Consider the following 19,857-nt stretch of genomic DNA (forward strand, 5'->3'; position numbering starts at 1 on the left):
ACTTACTGGGTATGGACTATGATCATGCCCACTTGCCCAGTGCCCACTAACACGAGAGAAGCAGCTGTGCTGATTGCGCTCTATCAGCTGCACGCGCTTTATCCAATCATAGCAGCCAAAACCTCCAGACAGTGAGACAGACCTGCCCATTACGCAGCGCCTCAGACTTGTTTACATAAGACAACACGTCGTCAATTTTATGTTGAAATAACCCTTGGCCCTAAGCCTTTTATGGAGTGGCCACTTGCTGATGTGTTTGATAGTGTCAATCGCTCGAATCTGCCCCTTTTTTGGGCAAAATGAGAATTGAGACAATCACAACTGCAACTTGTAAAATATTCCAAAACCCATTTGTGAGCATTTGTGTCCTTCCACGACCTGTTTTGTAACATGATTCCCTATGAAACACTGCCAGACAGACTCACACTCTTGTAAAAGATAGTGAGAAAGTTGTAAAAAATTGAACGCCACTGAAGCCCACACGTCACCACTCGCCAGTGACTTGATAAGCTGATTGAGGCCTGGCTGCTCAATGTGCCTGCTGGCTACTACTTGCTAGCTTCATTGACAAACACAGAGTTGGAACTTAGCTACCTAGCAAGTGATTTTGGGCACTGATAAACAACGTGTAGCTTGCAGCTTTATTTACGATAGTTTAACAGCTTGCAGACATGTTATTGTTCTCATGTAAAATTGCGTTACTAGGACCTCCTTGGCAAAAACGTCTAAATTAATTACAGCTTTCTTGATTTATCTTAGATTCATTCGGACTATTTTAAGGAAGTGACTATTTTGAGGAAGTGGCTATGTTGTTGCTATGGTGACTCAGGAGGGACAAACAAAAACAACTGTACCTGTCAGGGTACAATATGCGGACATAACACACCCATATCAAACCACACCTCCAAGATAACTCTCAATTGGCTTCAGTCATGGCCACTAGAATTTCTTAATGAGCAATCTTCAAAACGAGGCCAAATCAGGAAGAGGACCACAATGGAAATACGTTTTCAAACTGTTTTGTGTCATCCTCAATGATTTTCAATGCATTATCCACATGTGGTTGTATTGTGTTTTAAATGGTCAAATAAATATATCTATCTACCCCTACACCAAAGCCTGCTAGAGGGAAAGCAATGTCACTGATTTTCCATAATGGTGACAGGGCACCTATTTTCATTAGTAAAAACCGTAGCCAGTTTGATAGCCTAGACTAGAGGACCGGTAAATGGCTCTGACAGAGAAAACATTTGTATCTGCAGGATTTCCTGTTAGCTGTTATAGCTGCCTCCTTGTTTATCTTTTTACGAAGGAGTGCGTTTGCTTGATGCAGCAATTAGGTTCCACGGGCCATTATTTTCTGCTGAAGTGGGTGAAAACGGACCTGATAAATGGGTGTGTGTTGGAATGGCCCATAAATATGAGTGTCCCTGGAGAGTTTCCTGTGACACATAGAAACCCTGACACTGGATTACTGCTGAATAGTGTCTGCGTGTGCATAAGGGGTAATACATAAAAACAGACGGTAAATGCGTGTCATCCTGGCGAAAAACGTCCATCACTGCCGAAAGTATTGATTGAGTACGGGCCTGAAAAAATGCAGTGAGACTTGTCCAGACACAAAATTACAGCATAAAAAGGAAAGTGAAGTCACAACTACAGAGAGAGAGAGAAATAACTTAAAATGAAATCTCTGTCCAGAGCAGAAAGACATTAGAGGACAGCATATGGTAATGAACTTCTCCTGTCTTTTAAACTGCAGAGCCACCAGCACCCTGAGAGTCTCTTAATGACGATCATCACAACATAACTGATGTTCCAAACCATTAACATTCCACTGAACCCAACATTTACATCATGCTCAGAATACAAGGAGACAGACAACTGCCTGCATGCCGCAGAAATATACCCTGAAGAAACCATGGCGCTCCACTAGACAAAGTTATAGTACCGAAATACAAATATGTATACTGAACAAAAATATAAAATCAACATGTAAAGTGTTGGTCCCATGTTTCATTAACTTAAATAAAAGATGCCAGAAATTTTCCATACGCACAAAAACGTATTTCTCTCAGATTTGGTGCACAAATTTGTTTACATCCCTGTTAGTGAGTATTTCTCCTTTGCCAAGATAATCCATCCACCTGACAGGTGTGGCATATCAAGAAGCTGATTAAATAGCATGATCAGTAGACAGGTACACCTTGAAATGGGGGCAAAATAAGGCCACTCTAAAATGTGCAGTTTTGTCACACAACACAATGCCACAGATGTCTCAAGTTTTGAGGGAGCGTGGAATTGGCATGCTGACTACAGGTATATCCACCAGAGCTGTTGCCAGAGAACTGAATGTTAATTTCTCTACCATAAGCCGCCTCCAACGTCATTTTAGAGAATTTGGCAGTACGTCCAACCAGCCTCACAACCACAGACTACGTGTAACCACGCCAGCCCAGGACCTCCACATCCGGCTTCTTCACCTGCGGGATCATCTTAGACCAGCAACCTGGACAACTGATGAAACTGGGATTGCACAAGTGAAGAATGTCTGCACAAAGTGTAAGAAACCGTCTCAGGGAAGCTCATCCGCGTGCTCGTCATCCTTACCAGGGTCTTGGCCTGACTGCAGTTTGGCATTTTTAACCGACTTCAGTGGGCAAATGCTCACCTTCGATGGCCACTGGCACGCTGGAGAAGTGTGCTCTTCACGGATGAATCACGGTTTCATCTGTACCGGGTACATGGCAGACAGCGTGTATGGCGTTATGCGGGCGAGTGGTTTGCTGATGTCAACGTTGTGAACAGAGTGCCCCATGGTGGCAGTGGGGTTATGGTATGGGCAGGGATAAGCTACGGACAATGAACACAACTGCATTTTATCAATGGCAATTTGAAGGTACAGAGATATCGTGACGAGATCCTGAGGTCCAATGTCGTGCCATTCATCCACTGCCATCACCTCATGTTTCAGCATGATAATGCATGGTCCCATGTCGCAAGGATCTGTACACAATTCCTGGAAGCTGAAAATGTCCCAGTTCTTCCATGGCCTGCATACTCACCAGAGATGTCACCCATTGAGCATGTTTGGGATGCTCTGGATTGACGTGTACGACAGCGTGTTCCAGGTCCAGCCAAAATCCAGCAACTTTGCACAGCCATTGAAGAGGAGTGGGACAGCATTCCACAGGCCACAATCAACAGCCTGATCAACTCTATGCGAAGGATATGTGTTGCGCTGCATGAGGCAAATGGTCGTCACACCAGATATTGACTGGTTTTCTGATCCATGCCCCTACCTTTTTTTTTAGGGTATCTGTGACCAACAAATGCATATCTGTATTCCCAGTCATGTGAAATCCATAGATTAGGGCCTAATGAATTTATTTAAATTGACCGATTTCCTTATATGAACTGTAACTCATTAAAATCTTTGAAATTGTTGCATGTTGCATTTATATTTTTTGTTCAGTGTATTTTAATGACATACTAATGATTCACCTCCCCAAGGTAGAAAACAAAATTTAGACAAGCGGTGACATCACCATTGTAAGGAATATTTGACATGATGGGGGCTTTATACTGTAGGTGTACCGCTAATGTTGGATATTTTGTAATAGTATGGACTTACACTGTGCTCATACTTTATGTCAAACGTAAGGTGGCTTCATACCAAACCACATGCAACGATGCATGGTGGTCCACTGCATGCGTGTGGGTATGAGGTAGAGCAGCGGGAATTGAGGCAGGAGGAGAAATGTCATTGCTCAGATTCGATTGATAGATGGATCCTTTCTGTTGGAAAGGGTTGCATAAATGTAATCCATTCCATTCACTTGGGCCTTCCACTGACGCATTGAGAATGCTCTCATTGGAAAACGTTGGGTTGGCTGCGTTTCTGACGCATCATTTGTGCCCAGAGGGGACATGGTGTACGCTGTAAGTGTATGACCCCAAAAAGACTGCTGCTATGCAGAGCATATACTCTTCCATCTTTTCCCTTGTAGTTTGTGGCAGCTTATGTTTGAACTTTTTGTAATTCACCACACATTACACAGAGGTATTTGAGCGATAGTTAACAAGCACTATACTAATAGGGTATGCCGTGCAAATATTCAAATAGGCCAAACAAATTATTGCTGATAAGTGGGTCTGTGAAATTCATCGAGGTAAGATGTTGGAGCCACTGAGCCCCCGAGCCATATGGTACAGTCTGCCATGTTCATGGAAATTAAAGACATCAAATATTAATCAAGTTGTTGTTACCATAATTTACATGTACAGTAACACTCAAGTGTGTTTATGTGAGTGTGTGTTTAATTGAATGTTTCATTCAGTGAATTAATATGGATGCTTTCTGACCCATTTCCTGGGTGTGAAAACCCTTTCACCTCCTCCATCTCACACCCTCAATGGTTTGATTTGACTCAACCAGCCTCCATAATGACCCAGATTGGCTGTAAACCCTCTCTTAGATTAAACAGCAGTGAACCGTGGAGTGACCCTGGACTAAGAAATCAATCAGCACCATAACCATTACTTGCCCAATATGCACCTGCATGGCTACAACATACCAACTACTTGTTTCATTGTGAGTCTGTGGATGTCGTTGTAATGCATTCACTAATGGATGACTTCCTTTTTTACTGATCAATGATTAGGTTTCACACAACAAACACAGACTTAATCAAACAAACACAGACTAATCTTCAATGTTGCCTATACTAAAGCACAGGCACTTCCCAGATGAACATACTGTGGTAATACACTATTGAAACTTATCTTCCTTTTAATCTGTAGCAGCACCCCATGTATATTGTAACATATCATGAAACCAGCTTGTTTTTTTTGTATAGAGGGTTGCCAGGTGACGTATCATGTCTCCTGGCAGCCATGTTGAAGACTACCACATCAATTCTTCTGACAACAACAGCTGAGTGGCTACCCCAAGCTGCATGATAACAGTGCCTAAAACAACTTAATTCATCACCATGGTACAAGGCAGGAAAGTCAACGGGGAAAAAACATTTTTAAAGATTACCTGCAATCATGAAATACCAAGACTCAAGAACTGTCAGAAAAGCGAAGAAACCTTTTCGTCCATCAAGACCTGAACCCAGACAGCTGTCAGTACAGGGTCTGCTCCGATCATTTCATCACTGGTAAGTCTGATTTCGAGTTTAGTTTAACTTCTAGATGTTATGCTAAACATGTGTTAATATGACTCAGTCTAATCACTGTGCATGGCTGAGCGCGTAGTGGCATAGGCCTATAGGCTATATGAGAGACGTTTCTTCTCTCTTCTTTCCACAGGAAAAATGTGGCCTTTGATAAACACATTTCATGCAATTCTACTACACTTCTACAGCAGAATCTTTTTCAATACAACAAAACACAGGGTAGCCTAGGCTTGCTCTGCTGACACTGACAAACAGATCAATATAAATTACCTTCTTTTTTTTTACCCTAACCCATCCTCTTTGGAGGACAAAAATAAACTTTGTTTTTACAGCTTTTCTTTTGTTGTTACAAAACGACCTTGTCTTGAATGCAACCATCTAATCTAGGCCTATGAAAAGGGGAGACACAAATGGTACAATATGATGTCCATCTAGCCTGGAGGATGACATTATTGTCAGAAAAACAACAACTTTCCAGTGGCACTGACCCAATGATAATTTGTTGAGAAAATGTATGGCCATTACAGCATAGAACAAAGGCCTCAATGGGATAGGGGGCAATTCCACGATAACGGAATTACGTTGAGACTCCGATAGGGGGGGGGGGCTCCAGCTATGCATTTAGTTTGCTAACTTTCTATCTAAGTGGCTAGCTTGCGAGATCAAGCTTCTTGGTTACAGCAGAGACAATCAATCCCCTCCTAGATCGAGATCTCTGCTGCCTAAATTAGTTTTGTGCGTAGATAAAATTGAATTAAATTACATTTGGAAATAAATAACGACCCTTATGTCGGCAATACCGTATAGTACAGAAATGGTATGAAGGCATACAAATCTGGATACCACCCAACCCTATCTTCCATGTCTGGATTTTGCACACTGACTTTCATCTCGACCCTGTTCTTTGCGCACTGTTGTATGACGTCAGTGTCAACACTGGGCACGTTCAAGGTCGTTGTTATTTCGAGCGTGTTGCGCAGATTGGCAGATCTTGCAATGATGTATAGAAACCCTGGATTGCTGATGCTATGAATTGTCCATTGAGAGGCTTTGAAGCCACCGGTCGGCCATATTGGCACTCCCCAGTAGGAGCAGTCCTCCATAGGAATGATTGGAATTCTACAGTATTTCAATTAATTGTTTCAAGGACAAAATTACATGTATTTAAGTATTTTTATTGCTGTAATGGGAACAGTAACATTAGTCATCTTTAAAAATTATACTTTCAAGAAAATGTTTTATTTTTATGTTTAGCTCACATAATATTTAAAAGCATACATTAAATTGTCTGTAATAGAATAAATGTGGCATAAACGAATGTAGATGATAATAAATGCATTTCTATAGCTTCCAAAATATGTATTTTTTTATAATGGTGGGGGAGTGCCAAGATAGGGGGTGCTGTTAAAGCAACCGTGCCTCTATCAGTCAACTAGTGTATATACAAATCATTGAGATCTTGACATGATGCCTTAATTCCTGGGATAAATACATAATTGCACCATGGAATCCCATCCAAAAGTGAGAATGTTCCTCAACAGTGAAACCCTTGCAAGGTTACAAAATGGAATAAGAGTTTGTCTTATGACCATTTTAAGTGCATTTATAAACCATTATTCAACCAATCTTAATAGGGTTACAATTTGGCAAGCACGAATGACTATCTCACAATTTTAACTTGTTATTAACGGTTGTTGCTTTATTGCAGAGTTGTGTCAGTGAGGTGGTCGGTTTTCAATTGGCAAACACTTATCACTTGGTTTGTGCAGGCTGAAATATGGTGCGTTGGGACACTATCTGAAATGTTAACATTTGTAACAAGTATGGTAACAAGCATTTGTTGTTACACCCCTGTAATTACAGACTGCTTGTTATGCATAATTGTAACAAGTCTTCTGTTTAGTTTTTATTACAGGTTAACTATGAATTATTACAATTAATTACAATACTTGTTACAGTGTAATTACATATGTAATTACACTGTAATAAGGACCCCTTAAAATGAAGTGTTAACCTAACTGCAATCTGGAGCCAGTCTTGTGAATTACAACAGTATATAGACTTCCTGTAGTCTCTTAGTGACGAGAGAGAAGAAGAATCACACTAAGATAAAGCACAGTATGCTTGACTGCCACGGCTCAAATAGAGTGTAATACTTGGATATGACATGTTTGGACATGAAGTGGGTAGTCGTACATCAGAGAGAATTGATCAAACAGTTAGCTAGCAGAGGAAGAGCACAGTCAGGGACTTCAATTAGCTGCACAATTTCACTCCACTCTCCACCATTAACTTTGACGTTTTATCTGTCCATCTGAAATTGCCTGTATTGTATCTAGTATGTAATGGCTGGTGTTGCTTGTCATGGTTTTCTCTCCCCCTCCTCATCCATTCTCAGTTACTGTGCACACAAGAGTAATAGCTGGATCATTGCAGGGATTTGACAGATAAACGTTGTACTCAGTGTCATAATTTGTGCCCAGAAGGGACATATAGTGTATGGTGTAAGTGACCCCAAAAAGACTGCTGCTATGCAGAGCATATACTCTTCCATCTTTTCCCTAGCAGTTTATGGCAGCTTATGTTTGAACTTCTTTTAATTCACTGCACATTATGCAGAAGTATTTGAGCGATAGTTAACAAGCACTATACTAATAGAGTATGCCATGATAATATTCAAATAAGCCAAACAAATTCTTGCTGATAAGTGGGTCTGTGAAATTCATCGAGGTAAGATGTTGGCGCCACTGAGCCCCCGAGCCATATGGTACAGTCTGCCATGTTCATGGAAATTAAAGACATCAAATATTAATCAAGTTGTTGTTACCATAATTTACATGTACAGTAACACTCAAGTGTGTTTGTGAGTGTGTGTTTAATTGAACGTTAATAAAGGCATTCACGGGGGGCGCTGTTGGAAGCCAAGGATGTAGCACGCGTCTCCCTATCGCTCCTGAGTTAGTGACCAAATTTATATATTTAACTTTGCAAAACTGCATACATTTCTGTTTGCCCAGGCGTCTGAAGAGACCCATAAACAACTCAGTTCAAGTTTAATAAATTTAAATTCGTAATGACATCAACCCGACCAAAAACAGAGTCTGCAAGAGCAGGCCGCAACAAGCCTGCAACTTCTCCCGACTCACCCCCGCCACCGAACGCTACCAATGCCGGCCCCACGGAAACACTGACTGTGGAGATGCTACAATCCGTGATAGGCACCCTCAAAGCCGACATTTTCGGAAAAATTGACTGTCTCTCTACCAACCTCAGGTCAGAGATATCAACGATCAAAGACGAGCTTAAAAAATCTATCGAGAGTATACAGAATAAGCTCGACGCACATGGGGTGACTTTATCGGATTTGGAGCGAGGGGCTACAGACCACAGCACTCGCATTAGCGAGCTAGAGGCTAACGTCGGCTCATTGACAACTAGGGTGGCATTCCTCGATAATAGATGCGAAGATATGGAAAGTAGAATGCGGAGGAACAACATTCGTCTACTGGGAATACCGGAGGGAGTGGAGGGCCCAAGACCCACGGAGTACATGGCCCAGCTACTTCAGGAGCTGCTCGGGCTAGAGGAGAAGCCATTGCTAGACCGGGCTCACCGCACTCTGCGTAGCCGACCCAGGGATGGAGAACCCCCACGACCATTTGTCATCAGGGTGCATTTCTTTCACGTCCGCAACGACATACTGAGAAGATCGGGAGAAGCATCCCCTCTTCTACATAAGGGTAAAAGAGTCTCGATATTTGCGGACTACACAACAGCTGTGGCTAAGAGGCGGGCTAGCTTTGGAGCTGTGAAACGCCAACTACACACCTGCCCGGGCGTGAAGTTCGGCCTCATCTACCCTGCGGTTTTGAGACTGACTTTACCGGACGGCTCCATGCACAGATTCGAGGACCCGGCTATAGCGGCAGATTTCATCAACAAGAACGTGAAAGCGGCTGTTGTACCGCATGGTTTGTAACAAATGGTTGGCTAGCTGGTCTTCCTAGCAGGCTAGTTAGCAGGCCGAATGGGTGACTAACGAAGCCATCTCTGCTGGGTTCATCGACATATGAATGTCATTCTCTTCTTTATCTCTTTATTTCCAGCCCAGGTTTGCCGCCTCTAATGCCAATATCTGGGGGTCTGCATGGCTGTTTCAGTCTGATCATTTACCATCTGCGTCGAGGTTAAACCTCTCTTAATCGAGGATAGTTTTCCTTAGACTCTATTGGGGACCATTCTATTCATGTTTGGCTTACTCTAGTTAAATGGTCACTAATCTTAGGTAGCACAGAGTAAGAGTTATCATGCTTAGCTCTAAACTTTCTTCGTATTTAGGGTTTTGCTTGCATCTCATTTGGGGAGATGCTTCGGCAAGGGCGGGTGTGAGGGAAGGGTTTGTTCACTCTCTATTTGTATATAGTTTGTATATGTTTTTTGTGCCTCTTCGTTTGTCTTTGTTTTTTACATTTGCGCTTTTAGGTTCAAGTAAGATCTTCAGTTTACATTGTACCTTGTCCTTTACACATCCTCTCTCTCTCTTAAGATATGACTCAGCCTAGTGTAGCCCATACTGCTGGAGGGAATGGCTTTAATTTTCTTACTTGGAACTGCAGGGGCATAAATAACCCAGTTAAACGTAGTAAGGTGCTACACCATCTTCATCATTTGAAAGCTCACATCATCTTTCTCCAAGAAACTCATCTGAAGGTATCACAACACTCAAGTCTTAGGTGCAGATGGGTGGGTCAGGTGTTCCATTCCTCATTTCAGAGTAAGGCGAGAGGGGTGGCTATTTTACTTCACAGATCGGTACCTTTTACATGTTCTAAGGTGATCGCAGATCCCCATGGTAGATATATAATTGTCAGTGGTAGGCTGCTCAATACAAAGGTTCTTCTTGTTAATATCTATGCTCCTAATTGGGACAATGGTGATTTTTTCAAATCGGTTTTCTCTACACTCCCAGATATGTCCACCCATATGTTGATTTTAGGAGGTGACTTTAACTGTTGGTTAGACCCACAATTGGATCGATCCTCCACTAAACCTACCACCCTATCAACCTCAGCTAGAGTTGTTCGAACCTTTATGTCTGAATTCGCAGTCTCAGATCCTTGGAGAATGGTTAATCCAGCTGGGAAAGCATACTCTTTTTTCTCATCGGTTCACCACACTTTTACGCGCATAGACTACTTCCTTGTTGATGACCGGCTCCTCCACTCCATAACTTCATGTTCATATAACCCAATTGTTGTATCTGACCACGCCCCTGTTACTATGGAAGTAGCTTTTCAAAATGTTGACAATCAGCGGCCGCCTTGGCGACTAAAAACTCAACTGCTCAGTAATGAACACTTTGTCAATTTTGTTTTGAGTCAAATCGACTTTTTCATGATTACAAATAGAACCCCAAACATCTCTGCGTCTACTCTCTGGGAAACTTTGAAAGCTTATATCAGAGGTGAAATTATCTCCTACACCGCACATGAGAACAAATTGAAAAGGAATAGGTTATCTATGCTAACACGCTGTATTGCCCAATTAGATGACATTTATGCCGTTTCACCATCCCCCGGATATTTATAAGGAACGTTTAACTCTGCAAGCAGAATTTGACACACTATTAACAGACCAGGTTACTGAAATGCTTGTCAAGTCTAGGAGCACTTACTATGAACAAGGAGAGAAAGCCAGTAAATTATTAGCTCACAAGTTACGTCAACAATCATCATCATCTCAGATTACAAAAATTCGTACATCATCTGGGATATCATTAGATCCTGGGGGGATCAATGAGGAGTTCAAGAGATTTTACCAGTCTCTATATACCTCTGAAAGTATAGCGGATACACTGGAATTGGATAATTTCTTCCACTCACTATCTGTGCCTTCGGTCGGCCGGGATTTGGTAAAAAAATTAGAGCAGCCGATCACTGTTGAAGAACTGTCTAACGCTGTCAAATCCCTTCAATCTGGGAGAAGCCCAGGGCCTGATGGCTACCCGACAGAGTTTTATAAAAAGTTTATCACCAAAATAGCCCCTATTCTAATTGAAATGTACAATGATGCATTTGTAAATGGTGCTCTCCCACATACTCTCACTCAAGCAACCATTTGTGTTATTCTTAAAAAAAACAAAGACCCTCTTGACTGTGCATCATACCGTCCAATTAGCCTGCTAAATGTGGACTATAAAATTCTAGCCAAAATTCTGGCAACGGCTAGAAACAGTCCTCCCATCAATTATCTCTCCGGATCAAACAGGATTTATAAAAATAGACACTCATTCTTCAATCTCCGAAGATTATTTAATATTATATACAATCCTTCTGTCGACAATACCTCTGAAGCCATTATATCCCTGGACGCGGAGAAAGCGTTTGATCGGGTGGAATGGAAATACCTTTTTACACTCTAAATCAATTTGGCTTTGGCTCCAAATTCATGACCTGGATAAAACTTCTGTACTCATCCCCCAAGCCTCTGTCAGGACTAATAACACTCAATCAGATCGCTTCCCTTTGCAAAGATCGACACGTCAGGGTTGCCCTTTAAGTCCCTTACTGTTTGCCCTCGCCATAGAGCCACTTGCAATAGCACTTCGCTCCAACCCCCTCATCAAAGGCATAGTCAGATACGGGCACGAACACAAACTGTCTTTATATGCAGATGATTTATTAATATACACATCCAATCTTTCTGTCTCTGTCCCTGCTGCCCTTGCCACTTTCGCATCCTTCGGTCACATATCAGGGTATAAACTAAATCTCAGTAAAAGTGAATTGATGCCACTTAACATGGCTGCAAAAAAATCCCCTTTACATAACTTGCCATTTAAAATAGCACACAGTAGTTTTATTTATCTCGGGGTACATGTCACAATTAGGTTTGAAAACCTTTTTCAAGCCAACTTTGCTCCTCTCTTAACCCGTACTAAGGACGATTTGGAACGGTGGTCTTTGCTACACCTCTCCTTAGTTGCTAGAATTAACTCTATTAAAATGAATACTCTCCCTAAATTCTTATACCTCTATCAGTGCCTTCCAATATTTCTACCCAATACATTTTTCAAAAAGATCGACGGCCCTAATTCTACCCTTTATATGGGACAAAAAGCCTCCTAGGATGCGAAAACAGCTCTTGCAGAGGCCCAAACCAGACGGCGGTCTAGCTCTACCAGATTTCAGATTCTATTATTGGGCCGCTAACCTTAGGATCATTCAGTACTGGTTGCAGAGCAGAGTAATATTCCCACCCCCAACTTGGCTGGAGATGGAGGCTGCCTCGTCTACACCGGCATCACTGTCTTCCCTCGCTCACTCCTCTATTACAGGCCCTTACTCCTCCTTCACCAATAATACATGTGTCAAAACAACATTGAAGATCTGGAATCAATTTAGGCGCCACTTTGGGTTTCAAACAACCTCTTCCTTGGCTCCGGTAGCCTCAAACCCAGCTTTTCCCCCATCTATGATTGATGGTGCTTTCTCAACATGGTCTAATCTCGGTATTAAAAGATTCAGAGATCTGTATACTAACAATACATTTAGTACGTTTCAACAACTATCAGCTAAATTTGGTCTCCCCAGACATCATTTTTTTAGGTTCTTACAAGTCCGGAGTTACATCCGCAGCATAGATCCAGGATTCCCCAACCTTTCTAGTGGAACACAGTTCGACACATTTCTCACCCCACTTCCTAATCAGAAAGGCACATTGTCAATAATCTATAGTCAAATTTGCTCACTACAAGCCATCTCATTAAACAATATCAAATCCTCTTGGGAGGAGGAACTGGGTGAGGAAATATCTGATGAACTATGGGAAGGGGCACTCAAAAGGGTACATAGCTCTTCTATTTGCGCTCGACACGGCCTCATCCAATGCAAACTCATTCATAGGGCCCACTGGACCAAAGCAAGACTATCAAAAATTTACAAGGATGTGAACCCTAATTGTGTTCGATGTAACCAGTCCCCTGCTAATCATGTGCACATGTTTTGGTGCTGCCCATCTCTTGTTGGTTTCTGGAAAGACATCTTTAACACACTCTCAGAATTAAGCGGCACACAGATCGAGCCAGACCCTCTCATTGCATTATTTGGAGTTTCCTTACCCACAATACAATTGACCAAAATGAATAAGGATGTAATTGCCTTTGTCACGTTGTTAGCGAGACGATTAATTTTACTTAGATGGAAATCCTCTGCAGCCCCTTCTCATGCTCTTTGGATTAAATCTATTTTGAATTGCATAAAGTTGGAGAAAATAAAACAGACACTCAATGGGTCTGTAGACAAATTTTATGCAAAGTGGGCTCCCTTCTTTTCTTATGTCAAAAGAATACATTTCCCTGCAGTTCCAGAGTGATGTATATTTATATATTGGTGATGTAAGAAGCCTGGTATGTGCATATACGACATCTCGGATGTTAAGGACGGTAATAACTGTGCTAGCTGACCTATAACAACTGGATCAAAACAGATATTCTTCCTTTTTTTTTTTTTTTTTTGTGTTTTATCTTATTTATGTACTTAATGTCTATTTTTTCTTTCATGTCTGTCTCTCCATGTTTTGCTGTATCGTTGTCTTCAAATTGTTGTTCCATATTCATACCAAATAACTTTCAAGTGCAATTATTTACTAAATGCTGGTACTGAAAATTCAATAAACAAAGTATATAAAAAAAAAAATAAAGGCATTCACTGGATTAATACGGATGCTTTCTGATCCATTCCCTAGTTGCGAAAACCCTTTGTCCTCCTCCATCTCACACCCTCAATGGTTTCATTTGACTCAACCAACCTCCATAATGACCCAGATTGGCTGTAAACCCTCTCTTAGATTAGACAGCAGTGAACCGTGGAGTGACCCTGGACTAAGACCAATATACAACATACCAACTACTTGTTTCATTGTGAGTCTGTGGATGTCGTTGTAATGCATTCACTAATGGATGACTTCCTTTTTTACTGATCAATGATTAGGTTTCACACAACAAACACAGACTTAATCAAACAAACACAGACTAACCTTCAATGTTGCCTATACTAAAGCACAGGCACTTCCCAGATGAACATACTGTGGTAATACACTACTGAAACGTATCTTCCTTTAAAATCTGTAGCAGCACCCCATGTATATTGTAATACATAATGAATACAGCTTGTTTTCTTTGTATATGGTATGCTGTTCAGAATGGATAAACAACGAGGGTTGTGTGTGTGATTACAGTGCTTGGCTACTAGAATATACCCTTCCTTGCACTAAAAGTCAATTGAAGATCAATATCTTTCAGTCGTGATTTCCAAAGTGTCAGACAATTGCAATCTGGAGCCAGTCTTGTGAATGACATCAGCATATAGACTTCCTGTAGTCTCTTAGTGACGAGAGAGAAGTAGAATCACACTAAGATAAAGCACAGTATGCTTGACTGCCACTGCTCAAATAGAGTCTAATACTTGGATATGACATGTTTGGACATGAAATGGGTAGTCGTACATCCGAGTGAATTGATAAAACAGTTAGCTAGCAGAGGAAGAGCACAGTCAGGGACTTCAATTAGCTGCACAACCCGCAAGGTGTGCAGGTCAAATGATTTGCCGTAACAATAAGCACCAACACTTGGTAAATAGTGCATAAACAATTGTAAAGGATGAATTGCAGAAAGGAATATTCGTGGAAATATAACCATGAAAATATATTAAAATAAGTAATTTGTTAGAATAGAGTCAAGGATATGTTTTGTATTATTCTACAATGATCTACTGCAACACATAGCATATTTTCATTTTCCTTACAATAGAAACATGACAATGTAATACATTTTATTTGTAGATTCGATTAGTAATAGAGTTATAGTAAGTAATAGAGTCCAGTAACAGCTTATTTTTACATAGTAAAATATAAAAGAGAATCATATGAACCCGCAAGGGGGCAACGCTTGAATAACACAAATCTAAAGAATGAATTGCACTGTATTGTGCCCTTACCCGTGCCTTTACACATGAATCAATCTCGTCTTCTCTATTGTTCTGTGGATTTCACAGCTTTGGTGCTTTGTATAAGCAAGACCCATAAAGAAATCGTTTGCACTGCACACAGTTTTCATGGGCCTTCATGCTTTCAGATGAAGACCCCACAATATCATCAGCATGGTCAATTTCAGGCTCCATATCCAATCCATCCGACTTCAGCTCATCCAAATTCTGTAACATCTGCAATGCTGTCAGCGTCGATTTGTTTGGTTCGGCTTGCCATTGTGAACTACACACATTGTATGTTGTAGTCAGTGTCTGATTAGAATCTCGCCGAGGGGAGATTACATAAAATGTCCAACCTTTCGTAATAAAATAATTAGACCCACAACGGCCACAATTGTTCATCATTACACTATTGTTCTAAATTTAATCACCCTCTTCACCCTCCTTGTCATTCAGATAATTTACATTCAATCACCCTCTTCACCCTCTTCATCATCCTCATCATTCAGTTCAAATTCAATTGGGAAGTAACATGTACAATTATCAGTTTCTATCGCCCATTCATCCATATACGTCATTCATTCAGTGAGGAGAGAGACCGATTTAGGTACCAACGTCCAGCACATTTGTTATGGTATTAATAGGTGTGAAACAAAAACAGGTAAACAGCCTCTAAATACTTTTCTGTTTGTGATTTTCTGACGACTGAGCAATGTAAAAAAACAACTATTAAGGAAAGGTCAGGGAAGGAGCAGGACGTAGCTTTTTTGGGGCGATGTTTTACATTTACAAAATCAAACTAGACAATCTGGACCCTTTCTTTCTAAAATTAGCAGCCGAAATTGTCGCAACCCCTATTACTAGCCTGTTCAACCTCTCTTTCGTAACGTCTGAGATCCCCAGAGATTGGAAAGCTGCCGCGGTCATCCCCCTCTTCAAAGGGGGTGACACTCTAGATCCAAACTGTTACAGACCTATATCCATCCTGCCCTTGGAACGTTTTTGATAGCCAAGTTAACAAACAGATCACCAACCATTTCGAATCCCACCGTACCTTCTCCGCTATGCAATCCGGTTTCCGAGCTGGTCATGGGTGCACCTCAGCCACGCTCAAGGTCCTAAACGATATTAAAACTGCGATTGATAATAGACAGTACTGTGCAGCCATCTTCATCGACCTGGCCAAGGCTTTCGACTCTGTCAACCACCGCATTCTTATTGGCAGACTAAATAGCCTTGGTTTCTCAAATGACTGCCTCGCCTGGTTCACCAACTACTTCTCAGATAGAGTTCAATGTGTCAAATCGGAGGGCCTGTTGTCTGGACCTATGGCAGTCTCTATGGGGGTGCCACAGGGTTAAATTCTCGGGACGACTCTTTTCTCTGTGTATATCAATGATGTCGCTCTTGCTGCTGGTGACTCTCAGATCCACCTCTACGCAGACGACACCATTTTGTATACATCTGGCCCTTCATTGGACACTGTGTTAACAAACCTCCAAACAAGCTTCAATGCCATACAACACTCCTTCCGTAGCCTCCAACTGCTCTTAAACACTAGTAAAACTAAATGCATGCTCTTCAATCGAACGCTGCTGGCACCCGCCCACCCGACTAGAATCACTACTCTCGGCGGGTCTGACCTAGAGTATGTGGACAACTACAAATACCTAGGTGTCTGGATAGACTGTAAACTATCCTTCCAGACTCACATTAAGCATCTCCAATCCAAAGTTAAATCTAGAATCGGCTCCCTATTTCGCAAACAAAGCCTCCTTCACTCATGCTACCAAACATGCCCTCGTTAAACTGACTATCCTACCGATCTTTGACTTCGGCGATGTCATTTACAAAATAGCCTCCAACACTCTACTCAGCAAATTGGATGTAGTCTATCACAGTGCCATCCGTTTTGTCACCAAAGCCCCATATACTACCCACCACTGTGACCTGTACGCTCTTGTTGGCTGGTCCTCACTACATATTCGTCGCCAAACCCACTGGCTCCAGGTCATCTATAAATCACAGGTAGGCAAATCCCTGCCTTATCTTAGCTCATTGGTCACCATAGCAACACCCACCCGTAGTATGCGCTCCAGCAGGTATATCTCACTGGTCATCCCCAAAGCCAACACCTCCTTTGGCCGCCATTCCTTCCAGTTCTCTGCTGCCAATGACTGGAACGAACTGCAAAAATCTCTGAAGCTGGAGACTCTTACCTCCCTCACTAACTTTAAGCATCAGTTGTCAGAGCACCTTACCGATCACTGCACCTGTACACAGCCCATCTGAAATTAGCCCACCCAACTACCTCATCCCCATATTGTTATTTATTTTGCTCATTTGCACGCCAGTATCTCTATTTGCACATCATCTCTTGCACATCTATCATTCCAGTGTTAATACTAAATTGTAATTATTTTGCACTATGGCCTATTTATTGTCTTACCTCCATAACTTGCTACATTTGCACACACTGTATATATATTTTCTGTTGTATTTTTGACTTTATGTTTTGTTTAACCCATATGTAACTCTGTGTCGTTGTTTTTTATCGCACTGCTTTGCTTTATCTTGGCCAGGTCGCAGTTGTAAATGAGAACTTGTTCTCAACTGGCTTACCTGGTTAAATAAAGGTTAAATAAAAATAAAAAATAAAACATCAATGACCGTTGGCCTATGGCGGTTCTAGTGTTAAAACACACAAAATCATCAGTGATGATGTGACCTTTGCAGCATGATGAGACAGCGAGAGAGAGCGCCCCAGTGTTAGTCAATCAGAGAAAGAACAGGTGGCTTGCAGTAGACCACTACCAGGCAGAAGAAGGAGCAGACTGCTGGCTTCTCATGTATGTCACGTCTGTTCCAGGATGTCTTATCACACTGCTGTCTCTCTCTCTCATATCTTCGGAGGTGTCAGCCAGGGCATTAGCAAAACAAATCAGACCAAATGTCTTCTTTTCCCTGGACACAAAAGGCATAATGATGATGTGATGATTGCGTCAGGGCTGCGTGGAAAACACATTTACACCATGCTGAGAGAGCCTTGCCGGTAGCACAGCTCGAACCTGATCTCCTCAAATAGGCAATAATTGATCTGCAGGTGCATCATCTGGCCTGTCAAGTCACATTAAGAAGTGTTTTTTTTTTTTTACCAGCAGTAATACACAGTATTACCAAGGTAAAACAACATTTATCTCAAAGGTTGGTGGTTTACCCTGATCTATGGGTGTTGACTTTTGTGCCTTTATAGGACTCCTATGGCATTCTATGGAGTCAACAGTCAGGGTCAGTTGGTGACCTACATAAAAGCATCATCCACACATGACCTTGTCACCTCTGAATAGATCAGGAAATAAGCATATTTAAAATCCTACTCAGCTCATTTATCACCTGATTTATTTAACAAAAGGCACAGCTCAATAGGTGGTCCAGGTATCCTCATAGCATGGCACAAGTGGGGGGGTGGGCCTTTCCTCTTTTGTTCTCTATAGCTCCTCTATTGTAACTCAAGCAAGGGGGAAGCCGATGACATCATGAATCCCCATCAGACCAACTCCTTGAATGCCTGTCACAACTTCCTCCGAAGCTGCCTCCTCTCCTAGTTCGGGCAGGCTTCGGCGGTCGTCGTCCATTGGTTTTGTCTTGTTTATTACACACATCTGGTTCATATCCCCTCATCAGTACCTGTATAAGTGTTCCCTCTGCCCCCTTGTCTTTGTGTGTGACTGTTTATTGTGGAGGATAGTTAAGCTCGGTGGAGCGCCATGTATTTTGTATCGCCAGGATATTTCCCTGTGTGCCTTGCATTTTCCAGTGCGCCTGTTTTGCGCACTGGAGTGTTTTTTGACGCATTACTGCGTAACTCTGTATTTGCGGAATAAAGCCTGTTATTCTGTGATTTACCCTCCTGCGCCTGACTCCTTCGACATCACCTCATCACAATGCCCTACTAATTGATGTTTGCAGTTGTGTCTAAAAAACACTATTTTTCTCAAACATATTTTCTTACCCTTAAGTGTGTGTACTTTACTGTATTTATACTTAAGATATTTTCAACAGTAAAAGTTCAAAAATCGCTGGAGGACGTCTTTAAGTATCCTTCTAAAATCAAATCAAATCAAATTGTATTTGTCACATACACGTGTTTAGCAGATGTTAAAGCGGGTGTAGCGGAATGCTTGTGCTTCTAGCTCCGACAGTGCAGTAATATATAACAAGTAATATCTAACAATTTCACAACATATACCCAATACACACAAAACTAGTAAGGAATGGGATTTAAGAATATATACATATATGGACAAGCAATGACAGAGCGGCATTGACTAAGATACAGTAGAATATTATGGAATAGAATGCAGTATATACATATGAGATGAGTAGTAGATGAGCCTGATTACCAACAACCACTGTTGTGTGGACTTGCATCGTCGTCGGGTGAGGTTGTGTCTCTCTCTGGCGGGAGGTAAGCTTGGCTTATATGGCTTATATACATAGTTTGGGCTTTGTCGAGTAAAGCTTAAACTATTTATTTAGATTGTAGTTAGGTATTGTAGGTAGTTATCGTGGGTTGTTGTATGTAATTATTGTAGGTTAGTATTGTATTCGGCTGAGCCCGGTGAAGCACGAAGCTAGCTAACCCACTACCTGGACTAGCTAGCGGGTAGCTACTGGTAACTATTTGC

The 19,857-nt window shown here is 41.6% G+C and overlaps 1 protein-coding gene across 1 annotated transcript in view; it reads right to left on the reverse strand.

Annotated features, from left to right (window-relative positions):
* The window catches only part of LOC121530630 (polypeptide N-acetylgalactosaminyltransferase 9), a 116,930-nt gene that overhangs the window by 15,893 nt on the left and 81,180 nt on the right, over positions 1–19,857 (reverse strand). The gene's annotated exons all lie outside the window — the stretch shown is intronic.

The sequence above is a fragment of the Coregonus clupeaformis genome, chromosome 18, assembly GCF_020615455.1.
Source record: "Coregonus clupeaformis isolate EN_2021a chromosome 18, ASM2061545v1, whole genome shotgun sequence".
NCBI classification, from domain to species: Eukaryota; Metazoa; Chordata; class Actinopteri; order Salmoniformes; family Salmonidae; genus Coregonus; species Coregonus clupeaformis.